Source organism: Lepus europaeus, chromosome 17 (assembly GCF_033115175.1).
Source record: "Lepus europaeus isolate LE1 chromosome 17, mLepTim1.pri, whole genome shotgun sequence".
In the NCBI taxonomy this organism is placed as follows: domain Eukaryota; kingdom Metazoa; phylum Chordata; class Mammalia; order Lagomorpha; family Leporidae; genus Lepus; species Lepus europaeus.
The window spans coordinates 47,912,454-47,940,432 of record NC_084843.1 but is presented as its reverse complement, the minus strand read 5'-3'; positions in this window follow the sequence as shown (position 1 = coordinate 47,940,432).

The window sequence follows — 27,979 nt, the reverse complement described above, 5'->3', positions numbered from 1 at the left end:
TAGGACATTTTCAGGATGTTCCAGCTTGAATGATAAAGTGACTTCAGTGACACTAATGAAATCAGCTGTAAATTCCCCTCCTCTGGAATTTCAAGTTTTAAGTCTCTACCTCTGTTTTGGTGAACATTTTGTTTTCTGTAAAGAAATTTCAGGAATCAATGTACTGGTAAGGGATTATTAATTACTTTCTGAAGGTTTTTAAGTATTTCTGTGACCCCTCAAATCAAAGATGGAGAGACTAGCATCTTTTCAGTTGCTGAGATATAGCTGGCCCCTGAACCTGCTTCATTTTTTTTTTTTTTTTAATCTGAGTATGCTTGTGCTACCGGTATGAGGCAGGGTTCTGTCTGTTAAAGTCACAGCCCTGCTTTTAAAGCTTGTTTAAACCAACAGTGGAATATAATTATTCACAAAACTGAGATAATGATGTTCGAACACCTGGCACCAAACTTTGGTCACTAAGTCTATCTCTGTGTCTGTTTTTCTTTCTCTTTCAGTCTCACTGTTTGTCCCTTTCCTGCTTTACATACCCCTACCCCCTTTTCTATGTTTTGCCCTTTATGACCCGAATTTCTCAAATAGGTACTTTCATTGCAGTAGTAAAGAAAGTCACCAGCAGCCCCAGCACCACATTTTACATTTGGCATCAGCTAAAGGTCTGGGCCCGATTTTACCTAGACTTCCTTGCGTGACTGGTTCTGAAATAAGCATATTATATCGCTTATAGAAAAATAACTCCTATGTAATTATACAACAATTACTCATGTCTTTTTTTCAATTAAGGGAAATAGCAGAATAGTGAACAACTTTTTTTGCAGTATTTTCTGTTGGTCCACTATCCATAGCCCATTCTTCATTCTTATCTTCATTTAGGGAGGAACTTTTCTCCAATCCTCTATATAGCTTCAGGTATGGACCAAGATGCCACATATGGCTGCTCTGTTTCCAGTCTTGCTTACTGATAATACATCCTGGAAGGTAGCAAATGTCTCCCTTGTGTTAGACCTGAATAGAGTTCTGAGCTCTTTGCTTTGGCCTGGTCTAGCCCTGGCTGTTATGGGCATTTGGGATATGAACTAGGGGATGGGACATCTCTCTTGCTCTTGCTCTACCTTTCAAAAAGATGAAAAATAAACATTAAAAAATAGCATGTTGATATGATCCATATATACTTGAGGGTATATAACCAAAGTAATCAAAATTGCTATTTTTGAACACATATTTTTACTGCTGTTTTTTTTAAGTTTATTTTTTAATTTATTTGAGAGACAGAGTTACAGAGAGAGAAAAAGAGACAGAGAGATGTCTTCTATCCTCTGGTTCACTCCCCAATTGGCACAATGGCCAGAGCTGTGCAGATCCAAAGCCAGGAGCCAGGAGCTTCTTCAGGGTCTTCTGCGGAGGTACAAGGTCCATGCTCTTGGGCTATCTTATACTGCTTTCCCAGGCCATCAGCAGGGAGCTGGATTGGAAGTGGGTTAGCCAGAACTCCAACAGGCACCCATGTGGGATGCTGGAACCACAAGTTGATGCTTAACCTACTACATCACAGTGTTGGCCCCGAACTGAATTTTTTTTAACCTTATTCGTGACAGGCAAGACATGAAAGCAGCCTAAGTATCCATCAGCAGATGAATGAATAAAGAAATGTGGTATATGTGCACAATGAAATACTGTTTAGCCTTACAAAGAGAAGTCTGTCATTTGCAACAGCATGGAGGGAACTGGAGGACATTATGCTAACTGAAATGCATGATGCCATTTTGTAGCAAGTGCATTTGATATTAGTATCATAGTAGTTGAAGTGAGCTGCAGAAAAGCACATCAGAGCAGGATAAACAGAAGGGAGAATGACCTACGGTACAGACACTGGTTGTTAAAGTACCTTGGGACTAGGGAGTGTTCCTGGCTGTTTAATATTGACTTTGTGAACTTGGGTAAGCTGTTTAACCTGATTGTGCCTCAATTTTCTCAATCCAAAATGGTTGAAAAGTTATTTATTTCATAGGCTTATTGAGCAGATTAAGCAGGATAATATTTGTAAATGTTTAGAAGAGTGCTTGCAGGTTATAAATATATCTGTTAGTCATTATTATTTTACTAGGCTATTGATAACACACTTTGTTACATTATTTCAGTTTGTGCATGACCACATTCATAAAAATGTTGAGCAAGGAAATTTTCACCTTCAAGGTTAAAGTAGTGAAATATTTAATCTAAGGATTGGCTGAGAAAGATTTATACCAAGTAAGTGTTGGCTCCATCTCTGCCTAAGATGACATTGTGTCTCATTTAAAAGAACAAAAACCAGAACAAGAGTACTCTAGAAATCTTGTTTGGAAAGTTAAGTGATTATTATATCTACATTTGTAGAAACTTAAAAAGAAATTACAAAGTAGATTTCTCAATAGGCCTAATAATGATATGATTATTTACAATCAAACACAAATATGCTGTGAGAAGATGTGGGATTTTCTTTTGCAGTTGAGGATTAATTGAAATGAGAGTATATTATAAGCAGTAGGACCTCATTACTGCATTGAAATTGATTGAATTTTCCACTGTGAAGACCTCCTTCACAGTGTAAAAAGAAAAAAAAAATGTGATGCAAGAAGAAAAAGAAATGCTAACGAGTACAATAATCTAACATGCCTTGATGCAAATGAAAATTACTTTTAGAGGGAGGGGAATAAATTTTTCTTCTTGAAATACTTAGTTTATTTTCAGGCAAATACATTTATTATTCAAAAATCACCATAAAAGTGTGCAGGGCTGTTCTCCATGACATCAGTGATAGTTATTTCCTAATGCTATGAATATATTCAGGCATTAGGTGATTCTTTTCCCCCTGCTGCAAATTTTTCCCCAAGTAATCTTGGATCAGAGATTAAGGTACTTGTTTTGCTATTGAATCCAAAGTAAGGTTTTATTCAATAGAAATGCACTAGATCAAGTGTGGTAATATATGTTTGTTTCTCCCTTTTTTTAAAAAAAGCTTTATTTATTTATTTGAGAGGTAGGTTCAGAGAGAGAGAGAGAGAGAGAGAGCCAGGAACTCCAACCTAGTTTCCTACGTAGGTGGCAGGGACCCAAATACTTGGGCCATTATCCACTGTCTCCTAGGTGAATTAGCAGGAAGCTGGACCAGAAGCATGGAGTAGCAGGACTCAAAGCTGGCACCCCGATACGGGATGCAGGCATGCCAATCAATGGCTTAGCCGGCTGTGCCACAGTACCTGTCCCTATAAATGTATTTCTGTATAATTATATAGGAAAAGTGAAAATTTTGTTTTTCATGTTTTCTAAATACATGGTTGTTATTCTTCTTTTAAAAGAAATCAGCTACCCTGAATGTGACACAATAGTCTGCAATATCTATAATGTACTTAAAAACTTCAGGGAAACAGTTTCTTGTAATACACATTCCTGTGAACTGTTTAAAACCCCTTAACAAAGAGTTTGCAGCAAAATAAACTTATCTTTTAATTCCATTGCTAACTACGTCTTACACATTTATTTAATTTACTGGAGAGGTAGAGACAAAGACATACAGACTGACCTCCCATTTGCTGGTTCACTCTATAAATAGAAGAATATTGGAAAACCAGTCAAGTCTACATAAGAAATGCAAATGAGTTTAGCATAGATGCACAGAAAGAAACTGACCTGTTCATAGTTTGTATATGAGAATGTAGAGAATCCGCCTGATAGTTTTACGAACTTTGTTTAGATATCCAATTTACTAATCACTGACATTTTACTAATTCAATTCTGAATGGATATTTAATCAGTATTAATGGAAAATAAATAAAACTTCCACTTTGATCCACTAATACCTCACATACATCTTATTGATCATAGTGGTTTAAATAATAAGGTCGAGAATTAACACTTGGTTTAAATTCTTCTCTAGTTTTTATTTGTGCAACTTTGGTCAAGTTATTATTTTGTCATAAGCACCAGTTCCACATTTAATAGAGGAAAAGAGTAAAAACCCTCTTCAAATGAACGTGGTAGAGTTTGAGGTGATGTGTCAAAGCTGCGTACAAAGGCCGGTGCCGCGGCTCACTGGGCTAATCCTCCGCCTTGCGGCGCCGGCACACCAGGTTCTAGTCCCGGTCGGGGCGCCGGATTCTGTCCTGGTTGCCCCTCTTCCAGGCCAGCTCTCTGCTGTGGCCAGGGAGTGCAGTGGAGGATGGCCCAAGTGCTTGGGCCCTGCACCCCATGGGAGACCAGGAGAAGCACCTGGCTTCTGCCATCTGATCAGCGTGGTGCGCCGGCTGCAGCGCACCAGCCGTGGCAGCCATTGGAGGGTGAACCAACGGCAAAGGAAGACCTTTCTCTTTGTCTCTCTCTCTCTCACTGTCCACTCTGCCTGTCAAAAAAAAAAAAAAAAAAAAAAAAAAAAGCTGCGTACAAGGATCAGAATTTTGTAAATTCACTAACATTAGATCTTACATTTTGTTATGAATTACAAATCGCTATTGTCATTCTGTTTTGTGCAGGTCTTCTGAAAATAGAGCAACTATTTCTATTTTTTTTTTTTTTTAAAGTGCATTGTGTAAGAGCTGTTCTATTGTACAGTTTGCTGGATCTCTTCCCATCCAGATAATTTATCACATTTTATAACAGAAATCAAATTTTAAAATGTTCAACCAAATGGAGAGTTCTACTGCCAATAAATGAATTATAATGTAGATGCCATTTAATTCTCCCTGTGGCATATTTCCTCCAACGTAGAAAGGTGTGTCAATAATGCTTCCAAAATGCTTGTTATTTCATTTATATTAGTCATAGATTCTATTTAGGTTATAATTTTAAACTGTTAAAAGGATAAAATGTTGCTCCCTGGAAATTTATTAACATTATCATAGCCTTAAAAGACTTGTAGATAATTCTTAGTCTGTTTGAAATATTTATACATACTAAGTGAGAAAGGAAATCTTAAATGAATTAATTTCTCCCTTGTTTATGAAAGAAGCATAAGTTCATTGTATAAAATTGAAATAAATCAGACATGTTCAAAAATAGGAATCTCACTAATTCCACAGAGAGCCAGTTTTCCTGTAAAGAGGCTTCCCATGCCCACAGAATCAAATGAAGAATAAAGAGGTTAAGAGATTCATGTTTCCCAACTTTGTCCCCCATGCCAATGGATGAGATCAAGAAAAGATCAAGTCTAGTTGTAATAACCATCTTGGTTTTAATTTTCCAGTCTTTTATCTTCTTTTGTCTTACTTCTTGTGTTTTTTAGATTTATCTGCATTTTGTACATTTATTTGTGTATTACTTTCTCATTCCAGTTTTTCGTATTCCTTTGATTTGGAGGTTTTATCCTTATATTTTAATGTTTGCTTAAAATTTTTTTTCTATTATGTTGGTCTGCTCAGATTATCATTATAAAATATCGAAGATTGTGACTTAAATGATGGGCATTTCTAGAAGATAGGAAATTTAAGACTGAGGTGACAGCAAGGTTCAGTTCTTGGTATGGGGGAGGAGCTGTGATAGAAAATAGTTTTTAAAAAGATTTGGGGGCTGGCGCTGTGGCATAGCGGGTAAAGCCACCACCTGCAGTGCCCGCATCCCATATGGGCAATGGTTCGAGTCCCGGCTCTGCTCCACTTCCAATACAGCTGTCTGCTACTGCCTGGAAAAGCAGTGGAGGATAGCCCAGGTCATTGGGCCCCTGTACCCAGCTGGGAGACTGGGAAGAGGCACTTGGCTCTGGATCAGCATATCTCCGGCCATTGTGGCCTTCTGGGGAGTGAACCAGTGAATGGAAGACTTATCTCTCTCTCTCGCACTCTCTTTCTCTGCCTCTGCCTCTCTGTAACTATGCCTTTCAAATAAATAAATAAGTCTTTTTTTTTATTTTTATTTTTTGACAGGCAGAGTGGACAGTGAGAGAGAGAGACAGAGAGAAAGATCTTCCTTTGCCGTTGGTTCACCCTCCAATGGCTGCCGTGGCCGGCGCGCTGCGGCTGGCACATCGCGCTGATCCAGAGGCAGGAGCCAGGTGCTTCTCCTGGTCTCCCATGGGGTGCAGGACCCAACCACTTGGGCCATCCTCCACTGCACTCCCTGGCCACAGCAGAGAGCTGGCCTGGAAGAGGGGCATCCGGGACAGAATCTGGCGCCCCAACCGGGACGAGAACCCGGTGTGCTGGCGCCGCTAGGCGGAGGATTAGCCTGTTGAGCCACGGCGAAGGCCCAAATAAATAAATAAATCTTAAACATATTTGTTTATTAATATGAAAGGCTGAGTTAAAGAAGGAGAGAAAGAGATCTATCAGTCACTGGTTAACTCCCCAAATGGTCATAATAGCCACGTCTGAGCCAGGCTGAAGCCAGGAGCCTGGAACTCCATATGAGTCTCCCATGTGGATACAGGAGCCCAAGTACTTGGGCCATCTTCTGCTGCTCTCCCAAGCCCATTAGCAGGGAGATGATTTGGAAAAGGAGCAGCTGGAACCTTAAACTACTGCTCATATGGGGTGTCAGTATCACAAGCAGCTGCTTAACTTGCTGTGCCACAACACTGGCTCTCAAAATAGGTTTTATCTCAAAAGAAACAAAATGGTTTTACCTCAAAAGGATTTCACCTATCATAAGGGACAAAGAAAGTCACTATATAATTGCAAAAGGATCAATTAATACTTATTAATATAATTAATACATATGCACCCAACATCAGAACTTCTAAATTTATGAAGCAAATATTGACAGAGTTGAAGAGAGAAATAGATAGCAAGACAATAATAGGATATTTCAATATCCTACTTTCAATAATAAATAGAATATCTAGACACAAAATCAATTGACAAATTGAACTTGAACAAAACAAATGGATCAAAGAGACCTATTTAGAACATTCCATCTGATAGCAACAAATACACATGCTTTTGAGTGCATAGGTGATGTTCTCTAGGATGGTACATAAAATAAGTCTTAAAATTTTTAATAAGATCAAAACTGTATCAAATGTCTGTTCATACTACAATGGAATGAAACTAGAATCTAGTAACAAGAAAAATACAGAAATACTTGGAAATTAAACAACACATTCCTACAAAACCAGTAGGCTAAAGATGAAATCAAAGGACAAATTATTTTAGAGAAATAAAAAAATGAAAACACAACATATGTAACTTGATGCAGTGAAAGCAATTCTGATAGGGAAGTTTATTGTGATAAACATATTTAAACAGATGAGTGATCTCAAGTAAACAATCTAACTTTACACCTCAAAGATCTAAAACAGAATAGACTAGGCCCTAAGTTAGTAGGTAGAAACAATGAACAGATTAGAACACAAATAAAAAGTAGTAGGCAAACAATAGAAAAAAATAAAAGTAACCAAAAGAAGTTTTTTAAAAAGACAAGATCAACAAACCCTTAGCTGAACTAATAAAAAGAAAAAAGACAAATAAAAGCATGTATACTAAAACTGATACTACAGAAATAGAAAGGAACATAAGGGGCTGCTATTAAAATTTATCCAACAACAAATTGAATAATGCACAATAGCATCTAGATACATGCAGTCTACCAGACTGAATTATGAAGAAACAGAAAATCTGATCAGTAATTAAAAACCTCACAAAAAAGAAGTCTTTTTTTTTTCAAGATTTTATTTTTTTTGAAAAGCAGAGTTACAGACAGAGTTAGGGATAGAGAGAGGCTTTTCATCTGCTGGGTGATTCAGAGGCCCAAGGACTTGGGCCATCCTCCACTGATTTCCCAAGCACAGTAAAAGGCAGTCAGATGGGAAGTAGGGCAGCCAGGACTTGAACCTTCATCCATGTGGGATGCTGGCACTGCAGTTGGTGGGTTAACCTGCTGTGACACACCGCCAGCCCCCAAAGAATAGTCTTGAACCAGATGTCTTTATTGGTGAATCCTATAAAACATTAAAACAAAAATTAGTTCCAGCTTTTTGACACTCTTCCAAAAGACTGAGGAGAAAACACTTCCTAAATCATTTTATGAATCGGTATAACCTTGATACCAAAGTGAAACAGATACAACAGGAAAAGAAACTGCAGGTTAATATCCCTGAAGAACATAGATGTAAAAATCTTGAATAAAATACTAGCCAGCTGTGTTCAGCACAATGTGATTTATACCAGAATATACGTATGGTTCAACATATGTAAATCAATATATGTGCTATACCACAGCAGCAGAATGAAAGACAAAATCACATACTCTATGCATGGATACCCCTAAAATTGTTTGACAGTGTTCACTAAACTAGGAATGGAAGGAAAGTGCATCAAAATAATAAAGATCATATATGAGAAATCTACATCAGCCATGATAATAGTGAAATTTTATTTATTTTTTTTATTTGACAGGTAGAGTTAGACAGTGAGAGAGAGACAGAGAAAAAGGTCTTCCTTCCATTGGTTCACTCCCCAAATGGCCGCCACGGCCAGCGCTGTGCCGATCTGAAGCCAGGAGGAGCCAGGTACTTCTACCTGGTCTCCCATGTGGGTGCAGGGGCCCAAGCACCTGGGCCATCCTCCACTGCCTTCCCAGGCTACAGCAGAGAACTGGAGTGGAAGAGGAGCAACCGGGACTAGAACCTGGTGCCATATGAGATGCTGGCACCATAGGTGGAGGATTAACCAAGTGAGCCACAGTGTTGGCCCATCAGTAGTTAAATTTTAAAAGCTTTTCATCAAATAAAAATTAGAAACAGGAGAAAGATGCCAACTATCTTCACTTGTTTTTAATATAGCTTTGGAGTTTCTTGAAAGATCAGTTGCTCAAGAAAAAGAAATGAATCATCCAATTTGGAAAGGTGAAAATGAACAAATAAAATTAGGTTTGTAAATGACATAATACTGTGTAAAAGCTCCACAATAAAACTTAATAAATGATGGCCGGCGCTGTGGCTTAACAGGCTAATCCTCCGCCTTGCGGCGCCGGCACACTGGGTTCTAGTCCTGGTTGGGGTGCTGGATTCTATCCTGGCTGCCCCTCTTCCAGGCCAGCTCTCTGCTATGGCCTGGGAGTGCAGTGGAGGATGGCCCAAGTGCTTGGGCCCTGCGCCCACATGGGAGACCAGGATAAGCACCTGGCTCCTGGCTTCGGATCAGCGTGATGCACCGGCCGCAGTGGCCATTGGAGGGTGAACCAACTGCAAAAAGGAATACCTTTCTCTCTGTCTCTCTCTCTCACTATCCACTCTGCCTGTAAAACAAAACAAAACAAAACAAAACAAAAAAACAAACCCTTAATAAATGAATTCAGTAAGGTTGTAGAATACTGGATCAACATAAAAAATTTCTTGGCTTTCTATATATCAATAATAAATCATTCAAAAAGGATATTAAGAAAATCCCATTTTTGATTATATAAAAACTTAAGAATGAACATAACCAAGGAGGTAGAAGACTTCTACATTGGAAATTATGAAGCACTGATAATAGAACTTAAATTGAGCATGCACATAAGGGAGAACATCACTGGTTTATGGGTTCGGAGGACCTAATATTGTTAAAATGTCCATAATGCACAAAGTGCTCTACAGACTCGCTGTAATCTTCATTGAAAACCTAAAGACAGGGCTAGTGTTGTGGTGCAAGTTAAGCTGCCACTTGAGATGCCAGCATCCCATATTGGAGTGCTGGTTTGAGTTTGCTTACTCCATTTCTACTGCTACTCCCTGATTTGCGCCTCAGAAAGCAGCATAGTATGGCCTAAACACTTGGGTTCCTGCCATCCATGTGGAAGATGCTGTTACAGTTCCAGGCTCCTGGGCTTAGCCCACTCCAGGCCCCACAGTCATGGTCATTTTGGGAGTGAACTAGCAGGTGGAAGATACATTTTTCTGTTTCTTCCCCTCTCTGTGTTACTCTTTCAAATTACTTAATTTTTTTTTTAAAAAAGAAAACCCAAATGCATTTTGTTAGAGAAAATAATCAGTTTTTTTTTTTTAAATTTTAGAAAGCAAGAATTAAAAGGAGAGGAAAATGGAATCAATATTTGTCTATTGTGCAAGATAGGCTGGTATTTTAAAGGTGACCTCATTTTATTTTCTGGGTAGAGGTTTCAGGCTATTCTGTGTTGAACATTTGTGTGGACTGATACAAGCTGAGAAGTAGGTGTCTTGAGAGGGCTGTTGCCAGCCTTGTTGAATTACAACTGTGACCAGACTCAGTTTATGGCAGAAAATTGAACTCTCTGAGATGATGAAATGTTGGTACCATGGGGCCTTAATTACTCTTCAACTCAGCTAATCAGGCAGTACTGCTGACATTCAAATCATTTGCTACAAAGCAGCCTTATTATTTCAAATTGTGTGAGTTGCCTCTGTGTTCATTGTTTTCTTCTCCTTGCTTCTTTTGCAATCTATTTGATAGAGAAAGGGAATACAATGTCTACTAAAATGAGTAGTTTGTGATTCTAATTAATTACCTTACTATGCTGTTTGATAGGCAAGGAAATATAATTAGAGGTCAGTTATTTTTAAATAGTGTAATTATAGTTAACAGAATAACTTTCTCATTTCAGAGTCTAAACAAAAGCCCTTAGAATTTAGATGACTTATTTAAGAACAAACAGCTAATTTGTGGCATAGTTGGAACTCAAGTCTCCTTACTCCTAGCCTAGTGTCATTCTGTTCTCCCACAACGGCATTTCTTTAGTGCCTCTTCTGAGAAGGGCATGGCAGGTGTAGCACCAATTCAGAAGATCAAGTATAGCAATCAAATGATAATGACTACCAATGACTATAGACCGAGTCTGAATTCAGACTTGTGGGCCCAGCAATAACAGCCTGGAATCTCATTTTCAATATTATATCAAAAAGCTTTTCATCAGATTTTCTATTAGCAGTAGCCCACATTTTACAAATACAATACCACAAGTACATTTTCTATACATATCATAAAGAGCTAGGTCTTGTTTCCTTTTAAAATGTCTCACTCAAGATGTGATGACTCTAATCTGCCTTCCCAATGTCATTAACTCTCTTACTAAGCAAAGGACCCCAGGCCAACTCCTGCTTCTTATGGAATTTTGGACTCCAGCAAGTCCATGTGCTTGCACCAAAGAAAGATCAAGTCGGGATTTTATTATATTTCAAAAATGTCAGATCCATTTTAGCACAATTTTCCTTCTGGATTCAATCCATTTCTTTCATGTGTCCCGTTACTTTGCAGGGAACAGTCATTGCATCCTTTTCAATGAAATGGAAAAAATTAAAATGCCAAGCAGTTATGGGTATTACAATACTGAGCAAAAATTTAACGTTTTTCTCATCATTGCAATTTCTCCAGATTAGCACTCTATTTCAAAGTTGTTAATACAGTTTGCGTATTATTTTTTTCAAAAAGGCTTTTGATACGTGCCTGTAAATGGAAGTTAATGTATGCTTTTAAGGTGTTAGAGGCTGTTTCCAGAGTCTTTCTGGGCTATTTAGTTCTTTTCAGGCTGCCTTGGAGTAACTAGAGAGTCCAGAACTTTTCCCTGAGACCAAACACCTAAGATAGCTGTAACTAGACTACTATGGACTTACAGCAAAAGCTTAACTCAACCTTGACTCCAGAAGGTTTTTGGATATCCACTGAACAAAATTCTCATGATTCAGCAGATTCTCATTCCATCTGTCCAGAGCATTAACAAAGACCTTAGTAAGTTGGCATACAACCCTACTACCAAATTCACTTCCACTCTACTAGTAGATAACACAACAACTTGACAGTGGTGAGAGTATGAAGTTTCAGATGTCTAAAAGGATATCAGGAGTGAGAACATTGTTGTATATGTGGAGAGAAAGACTGGCAAAACAGAGATATCTCTTAAAAATCACACAAACAAGACAAGTATCTGCTAATACTAACTGATAGAATCAAAAAGGGAGAGAAAGATCCAACATGGGAAGTGGGATACACAGCAGACTCATAGGATGGCAGATGTCCTAAACAACACTCTGGCCTCAGAATCAGCCCTCAAGGCATTCAGATCTGGCTGAAGAGCCCATGAGAGTATAGCAGGCATGGAAAGCCAAGATATCATGGAAAAAAAAAAAGACCTAAATGAATGATCTCTGTGAGTGAGATCCCAGTGGAAAGAACGGGGCCATCAAAGAAGGAGGTACCCTTCTCCGAAGGGAGGAGAGAACTTCCACTTTGACTATGACCCTATCGGAATAAGATCAAAGTCAGCGAACTCTAAAGGCTTCCATAGCCCTGGCAACTCATGACTAGAGCCTAGGGAGATTACTGACGCCATGAACAGGAGTGTCAAATTGTTAAATCAGCAACAGGAGTCACTGTGTACTTACACCCCATGTGGGATCTGTCCCTAATGTGTCGTCTAAAGCCAAGTGATGCTATAACTAGTACTGAAACAGTATTTTTATACTTTGCGTTTCTGTGTGGGCACAAACTGATGAGATCTTTACTAATTATATACTGAAGTGATCTTCTGTATATAAAGAGAATTGGAAATGAAAAAAAAAAAACAACCTGGTGTTAAAATGGAAATGGCATAGAAAATTAATTAATTTGAAAAAAAATTAGGTAGGATCTCTGTCTTTAATGTGCTGTACATTGCTATTTAATGCTATAATTAGTAATCCAATGGTAGTTTTTTCACTTTATGTTGCTATATGGGCAAAATGTTGAAATCTTTACCTAATATATACTAAACTGGTCTTCTGTATACAAAGAGAATTGAAAATGAATCTTTACATGAATGGAAGGGGAAAGGGAGCGGGAAAGGGGAGGGTTGTGGGCGGGAGGGAAGTTATGGGAGGGGGGAAGCCATTGTAACCCATAAGCTATACTTTGGAAATTTATATTCATTAAATAAAAGTTTAATAAAAAAAAAAAAAGCAGATATTCTCAGCTTAAAAAAAGAATGCAGAGAGGGGCCGGCGCCCTGGCTCACTTGATTAATCCTTTGCCTGTGGTGCCAGCATACCATATGGGTGCTGGGTTCTAGTCCCAGTTGCTCCTCTTCCAATCCAGCTCTCTGCTGTGGCCTGGGAAGGCAGTGGAGGATGGCCCGGGTGCTTGGGCCCCCGCACCCGCATGGGAGACCAGGAAGAAGCACCTGGCTCCTGGCTTCGGATCAGCATAGTTCCGGCCATAGTGGCCATTTGGCTCGGCTGGGGGTGGTGGTGGTGGTGGTGGTGCTGGTGGTGAACCAGTGGAAGGAAGTTCTGTCTCTCTCTCTCACTGTCTAACTCTATCTGTCAAAAAAAAAAAAAAATGCAGAGATGTTGGTCTTAGGAGAGTTCATAGATAATCAAGAAGTGAGCCACTTAAATATCCCTGTAGTTCTTGCCTGTTTCAAGGATGGGATCCTTCTGAGAGTGCTAGAACTAGAATGGATTATGACAGAGTCCATTTAGGCATAAGCCTTATTCTTATACTGTTCTTGCTGGTAAGTTTACGTGGTAGAGGTAGATGTAGAAAGCTATTCTATACTAAGCTGGGCTTGTATACCAAAAATTTGATAACTTAGGATGTGAGTTGTGATGTCTTTCTCTTCCTATCTTGACCCAAGTAATGTTTATGGAATCTGTATTTTGAATGTATTTGCATGACTTCCAATACACTTTAGTTCTTTTTTATTTGACTCAGAGGGGAAGTACCAATAAGTTTAAAGTATTTCCATGTGTTTTAAAGATTTTATCTATTTATTTGAGAGGAATAGTTGCAGACAGAGAGAGAGACAGACAGGCAGACAGTCTTTGATCTGCTGGTTCATTCACCAAATGGCTGCAATGGCTTGAGCTGGGTAGATCTGAAGGCCAGGAGCTTCTTCCAGGTCTCCCACATGGGTGCAGGGGGCCAAGGACTTGGGCCATCTTCTACTGCTTTCCCTGGCCATACCAGAGTTGGATTGGAAGAAGAGCAGCCAGGAGTAGAACCAGCATCCATATGGGATGCCAGGCAGACGATTACTCTACTGTACCATTAGCACTGTTGTAGAAGATGAGTCAGTGAATTGAAACCCATAAGAAAGAACTGAAGCGGAAAGTATCTTGTGGAAAAGAAATGTAAAGACATTGGATATTTTGGCTACAGCATAATAATTAGGGCAGATAATAAGATATTCTGGTTTTCGAGTGTTTAGAATTGTCAAAAAAAAAAGAATTTTGATGTGCTATTTCAAGAAAATTCTATTTGTATAACTTAACACGAGCAAGATTTTACCACTGATGTTCATTTGTTTTAATTTACGGTATGATTATTATCCATTTTGACATGCCCCAAAGCATCTTTGACTTACTTTTCAAGTATTTGATTTACTATGTCATTTCTATCAGGGCTGATGAGGTTACCACCTTAGTAACTGAGCAGTATAGTCAATAGAATTATGAAGAGCAAGACCCTAAACATACTACTTAGCAATAACTTCCACAGATAACTTGGAGATTGGGCAAATAGAGATTATAATTATGCTCACTAATTGTTCTCATATAAAGTAATACTTCCACAAATCTGAGTGATTAAACCCATGTGATATATGCTAGTATGCCCAATTAGTTGGGGCCATTTTACAGTTTGCAGTTCCTCCCTTCTTTTTAAATCCTTTTTGCTGCCAAATCCCTCCTCCAGCCTGCAGCCACATGGAGCTATCTCGCTGATATTTATTCATACTCCATGCCTGACCAGCAACTTGGTCATGGCTTCCCCTAAGAAAGTCAACCCAGATGTCAATCAACTGATGAATGGATAAAGAAATTATGGTATAAATAAATTATGGAGTACTATTCAGCTGTAAATAAAAACAATGATATCCTGTTGTTTGCTACAAAATAGGTACAACTGGAAGCCATTATACTTAGTGAAATAAGCCAGTCCCCAAAACACAATATTATATGCTTTCCCTGATCAGGGGTAACTAATTGAGTACATAAAATGTAATGTATTGGAGTAAAACGCACATTTTGAGATTTGATGTTTATTTACAGCCCTTGTCTCTATGTTGAATAACAGATTTTTTTTTTTTTTTTACTATTTGTTGAACTCTTAGTGTAGGATTAACTTTATGAGTATAAAGTAAACTGGAAATAGATATATGTAAAAATTGAGAGTGGGAATAGGATAGGGAGGAAGAAGAAGGATTGGAGCATGGGCAGGAAACAGGGCAGGGTGGGAAATATCACAATTTGCTAAATCTGTATATATGAGGTATATGCAACTTGTATACCTTAAATAAAAATAGAAAAAGAAAACAAATATAATTATTTTCTGCCCTGCCAGTCATTGACAATAAAGGATAGTTGCCCTTTATATATGCTCTTATAACACACAGAAATAGCAATTACCACACTGTTATAATTGCTTGTTAAATATTGGACAATGATAGGAAATACATCAGTTGAAAATGTTTAGCTTTATCTCCTTCTAAACCCTAAGCTCCATGAATGCAGGGTTCATGTAATATTTCTACTGCTATAATTCTTGTACCAAGTACAATGACCACCATACAATAGAGGCTCAGGTTATACATACACACATATACATACACACACATACATGTCTATGTCTATGTATGTGTGTGTATATATATATATATTTGCATTGTTAAAAAGCTTAGGAAAATGAAAATTAAAGATAAGTTTGATGCAATTTTTTAAGTTCATGTGTAGTTTTTCCATAATATATACATATCTATCTATCTATATCTATCTCTATATATACACCTATATATAGATATATAGATCTATATTTATATAATGTTTATATTGTATTATATCGATATATATTTAGATATTTATATAATATAGATAATATTTATATATCTATATATATCTATATATATTCATAAATATATATTCATATTTATAATTTATATATAAATTTATAGATATAATTTATAGATATAAATAAATATATAAATATATATTTATAATTATATATATAATTTACATAGAAATTTATAGAATCTATATATTTATAGATATTTATATAGATATTATATTTATATATTTATATATATATTTATATATTTATAGATATCTATATATATTTATAGATATCTATAAGTATTTATAGATATCTATATATAGATATTATATATTTATATATATCTATATGTGTGTATATATATATATATATTGCATGTGTGTATGTGTGAGAGAGAGAGGGAGGGAGAGAGAGAGAGAGAGTTTTTTTAGGACAAGTGTTAAAAAAACGTTAACTGTGTAATGTAAAAATGAATTCATTGGATCCCATTGGAAGCCTTTTGAATATTCTCTAGATTGTGTGTTTTATAGGAAGTATTTCAGCTAGTGCTGATGTATATTTAATCTTTTGATCCCAAACCTGCTATGTTGCTCATGAACTGCAACCAACTTCTTCACTGTTTCAGATAGGTAGAATTTTAAGACTTCTTATCCTGGACTAGCTGCAGAAATGTTGATGGAAAATAGTGACCTTAGTGCCACAGAAGCTATAAAGTGCACACAAAGACCATGCACATATTGCTTAATGTTAGCATTTAAATTGGATATCAAGATGTAATTATAAGCTTTTACAAGCAACCATTATACTGGTTTTAATCCTTGTCATTTAATTATTGGAAAGGCTAATTTACTATTTCGTGATTTTCAATTTTTATGATTTTTTGTTAATATGAAGATAACAGATTTCATGTAGTTCATAGAATTCTAAGAATATAATCATACTTCTCTGCCTCCCTCCATCCTTCCTTCCTTTTTAATTTTTGCAATTACATATTTAAAATTTATAGTCACAGGCTTAAGAATTCAACAAGGAAAAGTAGAAAAACCACTGTTCAGGAATATAGACAAGAGCTAAAAATAATAATCAAATCTCAATATACCAGTTTCACTTATATACTTTTTTCGTACTTTTCATAACAGCTATTGCAAATGAGAGAAAACGTAAATTGAACAGTAGAGATATTTGGGTGTAGATGCTCACTAATTCTTAGTAAGGGCTAATGTGTTGATGTTCCATCATTAGAGTTCCACTGCTAGAATTAGGAACATGAGGGAGCAGTCTAGTGGAAAATTTAAAAATCACTTCGACATTAAAAAATTTTTTTCAGAGTGTTTATTATGTGTCAGATGCTAGGTGTATGGTTGGGTTACAGTAGTGATTTAGGCAGGTCTGTTTCCTGACTCAGAAACGGACAGAACAAGACAATAAAAAGGTTATCAAAGGAGCAAGGGGATTTCAAATGGTTATATGTAACATAAGTTATCAAAGCAGGCTGCTGTGAAGAGTGAGCAGGCCTAGGTGCTTTTTATTGAGATGTCAGGAAAGGTGTGTCTGAGGTGGCATTTGTGCTGACGGTTAAATGACAACATGAATCAGGTGTGGAGACATGGTCTTCTAGGCAGAGCAGAAGGCCAAAGTAAACGTCCTTAGGCAGAAAGGATCTCTGCATGTATGAGAAACAATGGGTGATGTGTCTGAGAAACAGTGACAAAGGACAGCAAGGTCCAGAGGTCAGCTGGAGCTGGGCAAACTATGAGTTTGCATTATAATATAAGAGCAGTGGAAAGCCTTTGCTGGTCAGGAGTCTGGAGTGTGTTGCTTCATTGTTGTTGTGTTGCTGGTGATTGTTTTATACTGTTGTACCTCAGGAACTGAGAGTTGAATTAATTATAACCTTCAATAATCAGTGTGAAAGGCATCTTTCTTGATTAATTTATTCATAATTCCTTTCTGACCTCTATTTTTTCTCACCAGAGATGTCCATTCTAATGATTAAGATTGTTTTTATTAAAGAATAACAATGCTTCATAAATGTACAAAATGATAATAGCTCAGTGATTGTGGAAGGCAAACAGATCTGTACAAGAAAAGCAACAGAGAATGGGAAAAATATTTTCAAATTGCATTTCTCACAAAACGCTTGAATCTATAAGTTCTCTCAAGACTAAACAATAGTAAACAATCCAATTTGAAATGGCAAAATGCTTGAAAAGCCAACACACAAAAGAATATATATACCTTTATATATATAATCATATAAAAGGTACTCAGTATCAATAATAGGCTAAATAAAAATTAAAACTACATTGAGTTAATAATATATACCTATAAACATGTCTAAAATAAAAGCTAAAACAGGCTATACCAAATACTGGTTGGAATGTGGAGTTTTTGGCATAGCCCCAAATATTACACATAGGAATGCTAAGTGATACAGCCGTTTTGGAAAATTGGTTAGTAGTTTCTCATAAAATTAAACCTAACCTTTCATATGAGCCAACAGTATGATTCCAAGTGATCTACCCAAGAGAAATGAAACATTCAAAAACTTCTATGTGAATGCTTCTGGAGACTTATAAACAATTAAAATTGAGAACAGTTCTGATAACCTTCAACTGGAGATTTATTGTTGGTATCCTTCAGCCCAAGACCACCAGGAACAAGTTGGGTTTCTTTATTCACTGAAGTAAGGAACAATGCTTTCCACAGAGACCTGTGAGAGATCTCAAATAAGGCGTTAGCAATCAGACAGGACCCATTACTTAGGTCCTTGATATTAGATTGGGTAATTCTGGAGAGGGTCCATGGAAGCAGAGGTCACTCCAGATTAGAAGAAGTGACAAAGTGGGGGTAATTCTATGGTTAGACATCTCAAGTAATCTTAACTATAGGGAAGGCTGTCCTGAATGTGGTTAAAGCTAAAATTGGCAAATACTTAGCAAGTACTCATTGAATGAAAGACTGAATAGTTTATATTTTGTGGCTTGTACAATGATGTTGTCTGAAGTATATATTCTGTGAGATTATATACATCCAGCTGGGAAACAGTGTGACATACTTGTGAGTGTAAGATTAATTTTTTTATATCTATTTTTTTAAAGATTTATTTTTATTTATTTGAAAGAGTTACAGAGAGAGGTAGAGAGCGGTAGAGAGAGAGAGAGAGAGAGAGAGAGAGAGAGAGAGATCCTGCATCTGCTGGTTCACTCTGCAGTTGGCCACAACGGCCAGAGCTGAGCTGATCTGAAGACAAGAGCCAAGAGGCTCCTCTGGGTCTCCCACATGGGCGCAACCCAAGGATTTGGGCCGTCTTCCACTGCGTTCCCAGACCACAGCAGAGAGCTGGATCTGAAGAGGAGCAGCCAGGACTAGAACCGGTACCCAGATGGGATGCTGGCACCTCAGGCCAGGGCTTTACCCCACTGCGCCACATGGCCGGCCCCCAGATTAATTATTAATAATGTTGCATTCTAGCTCTAAAAATCAAGTCAGTTTCTGGATTTCAGGGGATACTTTTTATTTTTCTCAGGATATACAATGGTACATCCATGCCCGGAATACTACTTAGAAAGAAAAATGAATGAGCTATTGATTTACATGTCAACATGGGTAAATCATATATGCTTTTTGTTATGCAAAAGATGTCAGACTGAAAAGACAGTATACTATTTTCAAGAACTTGAAAAGGCATCACTATACGAGGAAAACAGATCATTGGTTTCCAGGGATTGGCAGTGGAGTGAGTGGTTGTTGTAATTGTGTCATGTGGAAGAATTTTAGACAGAGGACAAGATGGTAGAGACACATTACTCAATGCATTTGTTCAAAGTAATAGAACTGTTGACCTCATAAAGTTATTTTTATTAATTGGCAAAAAGGCAAACCAAACCATAACATGTTGGAGGAATGCAGATTGTGGCAAGTAAATATAATTTTACTATGAAGGAATCACATAATCTCATTTAAGCAGGAGAAGAAAAGAATGAACCTAATTTTGGAAAGCAGTGTTCTGCCTGGTTATTATAATGTTAAAGACAGAGAAATGACTATAAGCAATGTCCCTGGTATGCAAATTTGTCTTAGGACTCTGGGTCAGATATTATGAAACTTCTATATTTGTATGTTGGAATTATACACATAAGCAAATATTAATGAGACAGAAATTTCACTACTCAATAAGGAAGTTGAAAATAAATAAAATGGAAAACCAAAATGAACTCATGCTAAACTGGAGTTTTCTTTTAAAAAAGCTTTTATTTAATAAATACAAATTTCATAGGTACAACTTTAATAATATAGTGGTACTTCCCCCAATACCCACCCTCCTACCCCCACTGCCATCCCACATCCTACTCCCTCTCTCATCCCATTCTTCATTAAGATTCATTTTTAATTAACTTCATATACAAGAGACCAACTCTATACTAAGTAAAGATTTCAGCAGTTTGCACCTCCCCGCCCCAGAACATATAAAGTACTGTTTGAGAACAAGTTTTGCAGTTAATTCTCATAGTACAGCTAATTAAGGACAGAGGTCCTCCATGGGGAGTAAGTGCACAGTGACTTCTGTTAATTTTTTTAAAACTTTTATTTAGTAAATATAATTTCCAAAGTACAGTTTATGGATTACAATGGCTTTCCCCCCCATGACTTCCCTCCCACCTGCACCCCTCCAATCTCCCGCTCCCTCTCCCATTCCATTCACATCAGGATTCATTTTCAATTATCTTTTTTTTTAACTTTCATTTAATGAATATAAATTTCCAGTGTACAGCTTATGGATTACAATGGCTTCCCCCTCCCATAACTTCCCTCCCACCCGCAACCCTCCCCTCTCCCGCTCCCTCTCCCCTTCCATTTGCATCAAGATTCATTTTCAATTCTCTTTATATACAATTTCGTATATATTAAGTAAAGATTTCAACAGTTTGCACCCACATAGAAACACAAAGTGAAACATACTGTTTGAGTACTAGTTAGAGCATTAAATCACAATGTACAGCATATTAAGGACAGAGATCCCACATGAGGAGCAAGTGCACAGTGACTCCTGTTGTTGACATAACAAATTGACACTCTAGTTTATGGTGCCAGTAACCACCCTAGGCTCTCGTCATGAGTTGCCAAGGCTAGGCTATGGAAGCCTTCCAAGTTCACCAACTCTGATCATATTTAGACAAGGTCACAAAAGACAGGGTGAGGATGGTAACCAATGATCCTAAGAGTGGCATTTACCAGGTTTGAACAATTATACAGCATGAAGTGGGGAAGAGGACCATCAGTACACACAGGTTGGAAGTAGAGCCATTGGAGGTAGAGTAGAGGTTATGATTACAAAGGAATGAGGCCCGAGTGCGCTAGACAGGGTCTAGAACAAAGGACAGAGTCATTATTAGAGGAGCTAGGAAAGGTGCTGTCTAAGCTACAATTAAGTTTTCTGATTGAGAGGCAAATAGAACCTGATAGAAGGGGCTTGATAATAATCTGTTGGACTTTAGGCCTTGTAAGTTAAGAGGCCCAGACCTATCTATCTCTTCCCATGGGGTACATCCTAAGGGAGGTGTGAACCTCCTAGGGGAAGGCACTCTGTTGACTTTCATTACTTGGCTGGCCTGGGAGGAGAGCTGGCCAGGTAAAGGCAGGTGGCATCTCTAACAAGAAATTTACAGTTCTGCCTGCAATGTTGCTGACCCTACTTGACCATCCCCTCAGCTGCAGTGGTCACTTTGGAAGTTGGGCTGAGTGAAGGGCTTTTCAGCTTAGAGCCAACAAGATCTGTGGCTCTGACCTGGGCATCCTTCGACTCCAGGGCAGGTCCATTTCCAGTGATCCAAGTCTTGGCAGAGCTGCCAGGGCTCTTCACAAGCTGACTTCTGCTGAAGCCCAGGCTTACCACATTGAAAGCCACTGCAGTGGACTGGCCTGTTGGGTCTCCTTGAGGGCAGATCACTGTACAGATCAGCCATTAATAGGCCTGCCACCCATTGCTTCTGATGCCTAGCTTTCTTTGCCTCCTGGTTTGTGTTAAAGCAGACCAGAGGATGCAAGTCAAGGGAGTGCCCGTGTCCCATCTCTAATCTTCGGTGGCCTGAACTACAAGTCTATAGTCACAGGCATGTTCTATAGTAGTTTTTCTAAGGTAGACAATGCCCATGAGGAAAATTATATTCTCACTTTAAAACTTTCTTTCCCTTTTGTCTGAAAGGGAGGTTTTTTCTACTTACTGTTTACTTTGCTGATGGCGAAGTAAATCTAGCTATGAGATTATTATTTAAGTTCTTATTTTGGCTATGCTATTACAGAAAAATGTTAGCCATCTCTTTTATAAGGTTTAGTATATATTAAGTAAAGATTTCATCAGCTTGCACCCACACAAAACATAAAGTGTAAAATACTGTTTCAGTACTAGTTATAGCATTAATTCACATTGGACAACACATTAAGGACAGAGATCCCACATGAGGAGTAAGTACACAGTGACTCCTGTTGTTGACTTAACAATTTGACACTCTTATTTATGGCGTCAGAAATCTCCCTAGGCTCTAGTCATGAGTTTCCAAGGCTATGGAAGCCTCTTGAGTTCGCTGACTTTGATCTTATTTAGACAAGGTCATAGTCAAAGTGGAATTTCTCTCCTCCCTTCAGAGAAAGGTACCTCCTTCTTTGATGGCCTGTTCTTTCCACTGGAGTTTTATCAATATAGGCTCATTTCTATTTTTAGCTTTTGAATAGACACACAAAAAAATATATATGTATATATATATGTAGATATGTGTATGTGTAGAAGTTAGGATATGTATGGATACATATGTATGAGTGCATATGTACATATGAGTACATATGAGTACCTGTGTATCCTGGTTTCATGTGCTGAGAAGAGTTTAAACTAGTGAGTACACCTAGACCCCATGTCTTCATTTCTAAATGCTAGTTTATAACAAAGGACCAGGAATTTTTGGAGAACTGTCTGATTCTCCAGAGCTGGTGCAGGGAAAATACAAGATCATTGGGGAGCATCTTGTGGTTCAGAATATAATGAAGTGCTTAAAGAGATGAAAACATCCAAATGGTGCAGGAACTAACCTTGACAGGAATGTCAATTGGCAAACCTGGAACAACTTGTGCAAAAAGGTAAGCATAGTAGTGGATAATATGATAAAGAAAATGATACATATGCATGTGTCCATATTGATGTTAATAAATAGGTGAATAAATTGTCGAGAAATACAGAAAATTCCTTAAGAAAGACTCAAAATAATAAATATTTAAGGAATGAAGGAAACACAATCACTGTTAGTATCTCTTAGTAATAATTGCAGTTGACAAAAATCTGAAAGAATGAGTGAAAGTTTAAGCAGAAACAGGGTATGTACATGTGCATAGTCTCATATTTTCTTCCCTGAAATATTAAGTAATTACAGTGGGATGAAGTAAGTTTCCATGGGGAAAATCCTGGCAGACACCACCTTAGCCAAAAACAATCAAGGTCTGTATCTTCAGTGGCAAGTCCTACCATTGCATACCGCTTAGGGTTATGCCTTGGGAAGAGTATACCACTTTTGTGCTAGCCTTCGCAACTATGCAAAGCTCTATGGGAAATCATGAGAAAGCATCAGATAAATCCAAAATTTGAGACATCTTACCAAGTGATGAATGATAAGATGTAAAGTGTAAGACAAAGCTAAAGGTCTGCCATGGATCAGAGACTAAGGAGACACACAAATGAGTACAGTGCAGGACCCTGAACCAGAGAAAATATAGTAGCAAAAAGACAAAATCTGAGAAAGTACTGCACGTTGGTTAACAGTACTGTACAAGAGTTTATTTCTTAGCTCCAGTAATTACATGATGCTTTTGCAACTCTTTGTAAATCTAAAACACTCTGCCTTCCACCTTCTTTCTACCACATTGGTATGTTTATTGGTATACAAAGATATTAAACCAGAGTCAGGAATCCTAAACCCACGTTGATAAGTTGTGAGCCCAACATGGCCCAGAGTGAGAGTAGAGGTCTCAGAGGCAGCATTTGCTATCTTTTCTGAGCATTTAAGTGCATTCCAAGAGTTGTCTCATTTAGCCCTCAAAACAACCGTCTGAAGTAGATGCCATTATTTTCCTCCTTTAAGAGTGAGAAACTGAAAATGAGAAAGTTTAACGTGAGTAAGATCACCTAGCTGTACTCGAACTCACATTGCCTGACACTGTGGTATATGCTGCCAACATTGGTCACCTGTATTAACAGACTAATAAGAAACCCACCCACAGACTTTTTCAGGTCTATGTATTCTATCGAGCTTCATATTTTATTAGATTATTTGTCCATTCCAGCTGATTTGGCTTCTAATTAGCTATTATACTAATTAATAGTTTTTGGTACTTCAAAAAGTTCATGGAAAAATAAAGTTAAAATGTTTGTTTTAGTGAAAAAATTCCCAACACATTCAATAGTTTTGCTCATTTTACATTTTCTATGAATATTTTGAGGATCTTTCATATAACATGTAGCACTAAAATGTTTAAATTCTTCACGAAATATTTTTTGTTATATTTATTTAGTATAATATTGAATTATTGATCCATATATTGATTTTGGTAGTAAGATACAGTCCATCCAATCATGGAATCAGTATAAAATCTCTTAAAAGGCTTTAAAATGCTGAGTATTATGAAGCTAAGCATTCTAAAGATCAGTGAAGTTAATCCCCAAAGCATCATGCACATCCTGCAGCCTTTTATCTATACACTAAAGAGATATAAATTTTTTTCAGAATCTGCTCATTTTTGTCCTCACTAGGCTTAATTTTCCTCAAACAGTTTAGCTTAAAATAGTTTCTATTCTTGTCTACTTGAGGTCCTTTACTGGGGCTTTGAGACAGGTTAATATGTACTGTACATCTTTACTTGCCCTGGGCCCTTATTACCAAGTCTTGGTCATTGCATGAGCATTGCTTAGAGTACAGATTTTAGAATTGACTATTTTACAATTGGTTTTTCCTCAAGCTTTTGTCTTTCTTCCATTAAATATGTCCCCTAGCTATTTCAACTCATGTTACTAGTTTTAATCACTAAATGTCCCTGAATAAATAGAATACTTGTGCTTCTCAAAATGTTTTCTGCAATTTCTTGGAATAGCTTTTACTTTTCACTTGGTTCAGTGATTAAATATTGGGAAATGCCTTAAAATTTCCTTGGCTTTAGTAAGAAACTTGCTTGTTGGATGAAAAAGTGACTGGTTCTGTTTTATTTTTCGTATACGGATGACATGACCATTTTCTCAGTGTTTCAGAATTTGTAACTTTTCTGTTTAACTATGTTATTATGCCTGGTGAGGATTTGGGTTACTCTACCATGATCTGGAGCAGCAATGACAAATGAAATTAATTAACAAAATGAGTATTAGCTATTAGAGAGTGACAGCTTAGTCTGGGTTTAAGGCAGAGGGGCAAGATCCACTGTGCTGTATGCCAGGGTTGGAAGACCAAAGCTACAACCTGCATGCATTAGCCATCCTTGAAACTGTCCAGAAATGTTTTCTTCTTGAAAATATCACTTCTATATTATTTTAAACCCTAGAACATTACAATCTAAATATGAAACTTTGTAGTGAAATTTGAGTTTTCTAAAAATAAAAAAAAAATTCTTTAGTGCTGGGATAAAAATAAGAAATCCTGCGTCGCTGTTAGTAGAGGGGGCAAGGCTAATTATCTGAATGAGGGGGATGTCAGTCTATCAGCCACAGCACTTAAGTTCAAGTCCACAAAAATATGTCAGTTGATGAAATATGGACCACATCCATCATAATCACCCAAGAAAAGTCATTTTTTCCCTGGAACTGCTGGTTCACTTATCAAATATCCACAACTGGCATTGGGCTGGGGGAGAAACCAGGAGCTAGGAACACAATCCAGGAATCCTGCATAGATCATTTGAGCCATCACTGCTGCCTCCTGGAGACTGCATTTTTGGAAATCTAGATTCAGCAACTACAGGCACTCTGATATGGGATGTGGGGTCCTAACTGATGACTTAAATTGCCAGGGCCAAATCTTGTCCCTCTATATTTTACTCTAATTAAAACAAAAAGGTAGCATTGTACAATTGCTAATTCATTCTCTCATTTCAGTAATTTTATCTTGGATATTAATCAATGTATAGTACCTGGGAGCTCTGGAGCATATAATAAGGGACAGATTTTTTTTGCGGTGCGGTGGGTTAAGTTGCTGCCTGAAATGCCTGCATTCTGTAAGAGTAGGGGTTCAGGTCCTGACTGTTCCACTTCTGATCCAGCTCTCTGGTAATGTGTCTTGGAAGGTAGCAGCAGATGACTCAAGTATGTGGGCCCTTGTCATCCTTTTGGGAGACTTGGATGGATTTCCAGGGGGCTGGCTTTGACCTGGCCCAACCTGGGCCATTGCAGCCATTTGGGGAGTCAACCAGCAAGTGGAAGATATGTCTGTCTGTCTGTCTGTCTCTCCATCACTCTGTAACTCTGCCTTTCAAAAAAATAAAAGATAAACTTATATCTCAGTGAGAAACTCCTGTTTCAATATTGGAATAGTAGTGCTTTAAGAATAGAGAAAACTTCTCTCATAAAATTGAACGGGGAGGAAGACTTTATATAAAACTATTGCAATAAAATAGAGAGATTGAACTCATTTTTGCTGCAACCAAAGTCTGGAGAAGTTGTAAAGTTAGGATGTGAGGGATCACAGGTCACCTGTGTTTGCTAATTGGCTTTACAAAAAGGAGAAACTAAACTTTCTTGTATGTTCATGATAGGAGCTAGTTGGCCAGGCATCCTTCAGAGCTATTACCCTCCCACAAATGCTATGAGATGAGGAAACTGTCTTCCATGATTATATTTCAAAGGCATGGCTCTTAGGTCTTACAGAATGATATTACTTGAATTTTAAAACTGGAGAGAACTTATTTTTATTTTTTAAGATTTTATTTATTTATTTAAGATGTACAGTTACAGATAGAAGGAGAGGCAGAGAGAAAGGTCTTCCATCCACTGCTTCACTAGGTAATGACTGCAACGGCCGGAGCTGGGCCTATCTGAAGCCAAGAGCCAGGAGCTTCTTCTGGGTCTCCCACGTGGGTGTGGGGGTCCAATCAGTTGGGCCATCTTCTGCTTTCACAAGCCATAGCAGAGAGCTGGATAGGAAGAGGAGAAACCAGGACTAGAACTAGTGCTGCAGGTGAAGGCTTAGCCCACTACTCCACAGCACCAACCCCATGGAGAGAACTTTTTTTTAGATTTATTTATTTATTTGAAAGTCAGAGTTACACACAAAGAGAATAAGAGGCAGAAGGAGAGAGAGAGAGAGAGAGAGAGAGAGAGAGAGAGAGAGAGAGGTCTTCCATCCGCTGGTTCACTCCCCAGTTAGCCGCAATGGCCGAAGCTGAGCCGATTTGAAGCCAAGAGCCAGGGGCTTCCTCCAGGTCTACCCACAAGAATGCAGGGGCCCAGGAGTTGTGTTATCTTCTTACTGCTTTCCCAGGCCATAGCAGAGAGCTGGATCGGAAGTGGAGCAACTGAGATTTGAACTGGTGCCCATATGGGCTGCTGGCACTGCAGGTGGCGGCCCTACCCACTACGCCACAGCACTGGCCCCAGGGGAGAACTTTTTTTTTTTTTTTTTTTTTTTTGACAGAGTGGACAGTGAGAGAGAGACAGAGAGAAAGGTCTTCCTTTTTGCCGTTGGTTCACCCTCCAATGGCCGCCGCAGTAGGCGCGCTGCGGCCGGTGCACCGCGCTGATCCGATGGCAGGAGCCAGGTGCTTATCCTGGTCTCCCATACAGGTGCAGGGCCCAAGGAATTGGGCCATCCTCCACTGCACTCCCTGGCCACAGCAGAGAGCTGGCCTGGAAGAGGGGCAACCGGGACAGGATCGGTGCCCCGACCGGGACAAGAACCCGGTGTGCCGGCGCCGCAAGGCGGAGGATTAGCCTACTGAGCCGCGGCGCTGGCCTTGGGGAGAACTTTTTACAGAGAATTATATATAGTTGTCCTTCAGTATCCATGACAGATTTGTCCTAGCACCCCTGTTGGGTACCAGTATCTGTAGATGTTGAAGTCTCTTACATAAAATACTTGTTTGTAACTTGTACAGTCTTCCCAAGTAGTTTAAATAATCTCTAGATTACTTATAATACCTGATAAAACATTAATGCTACATAAATAATTGCTATGCTACTAACTGGAAAGGTCTGTAAATGTTCAGTTCAGATACAGTTTTTTATTTTATTTTATTAT